At 37.9% G+C, this 1,446-nt stretch overlaps 1 protein-coding gene across 2 annotated transcripts in view; it reads right to left on the reverse strand.

Annotated features, from left to right (window-relative positions):
- Nucleotides 1–1,446, reverse strand: part of LOC106879762 (malignant fibrous histiocytoma-amplified sequence 1 homolog) — a 48,346-nt gene that overhangs the window by 45,489 nt on the left and 1,411 nt on the right. The gene's annotated exons all lie outside the window — the stretch shown is intronic.

Raw genomic sequence — 1,446 nt, forward strand, 5'->3', positions numbered from 1 at the left:
TTCTTTAAGAGGAAAAAAAAAACAGATCTTATTAGTGCAGGTGGCACGTAAAATACACCATTTCGAGCGTGGCCGTTACCAGTACCCGCTTGATTGGCCCTCGTGTCGGTGGCACGTAAAAGCACCCACTACACTCTCGGAGTGGTTGGCGTTAGGAAGGGCATCCAGCTGTAGAAACTCTGTCAAATCAGATTGGAGCCTGGTGTCACCTCCTGGTCCACCAGTTCTCAGTCAAATCGTCCAACCCATGCTAGCATGGAAAGCGGACGTTAAACGACGATGATACCAGCGTCAAAAATTGAAAACTCTCCAATTTTCAGAATTCTCCTAACAAAATGTCCCAAGAACTCATTTCGAAAGTTGATGGAATTTCTACGTAAAATCTTTACCTGTTAAATGTAACAGCCAAATGCCCTTTAATTAACTCCTTATTGACACAGAAATTGAGACCAGAGGTTTTAAAGCCAAAATCGAAAGATGACACAGACCTTAATATGAACAGCCTCAAATAGCAGTGATCAAACACTGAAGTTTGACTCGTACAGGTGCAGACCTGAGTAGTTGAATTTATGGGTTGCTTCATACCATTCAATAATAACACTGTGCAATAAGTCTGCTTATATCAGGGCTGATTTATTTAACAACAAGAATCTGAATCTTCAGATTCTAGACATTACCAGAACAGCAATGAGATTATTTGGCTTTCTCTTCAGTGCTAACAAATATTCCAGCTCACGGCAGCTGTTGACAAGGTCTCCCTTCTGTCATGGAGTTTACAGTGTTTGTATCTAGAATGATGTACTTATTTTGATCATTCACTGAAAATCTCTAAGGCTGCTCTGAAGAAAAACATTCGCTTCATCAACAAGTTCTCACTGAAAATTCTTAATCTCTGGTTCCTCATCTTGAGGCATTTCACTTCTGATAAGAATTCTACTTCAAAACAAAAATTTGATTTGGGTGACCATTCACAAGTAAATATTTTTGTAACGTCCAGCTTCACACTATATCTTCGTCCTTACGAGCACATTAACAGCACCAGTCTCACACATCATCACTTGGATGACCATACAAGTCTTCAAAGAAAGATAAATTCCGGTGTAATATCAGAAACAACTCTCAGGTTGTTTAGCCTGTGTATTAACGCTTTAGTTTAACCTGTATTATTACCCATGTAAACGACATAACCTATTTGTGTATATGGAATAAGTGTACGTATTGATTATTTTTTTAATCCACTACATGCAAGATGTGAGTGTGTGTTATGGATGTCATTCTGCATGTTAGGAAAGGCATGAACGACGCGCCTACCCAGCTACTGTCCCCATAAAACTGAACTTGATACTCAAGAAATAAAGTCCTTATAATTAGTTAACTACCGTATTAATTAAATACACAAATAAATATAAACTTACACGGAATCTGTTTTAAATATATATATATATA

This window comes from Octopus bimaculoides, chromosome 10, assembly GCF_001194135.2.
Source record: "Octopus bimaculoides isolate UCB-OBI-ISO-001 chromosome 10, ASM119413v2, whole genome shotgun sequence".
Classification (NCBI taxonomy): domain Eukaryota; kingdom Metazoa; phylum Mollusca; class Cephalopoda; order Octopoda; family Octopodidae; genus Octopus; species Octopus bimaculoides.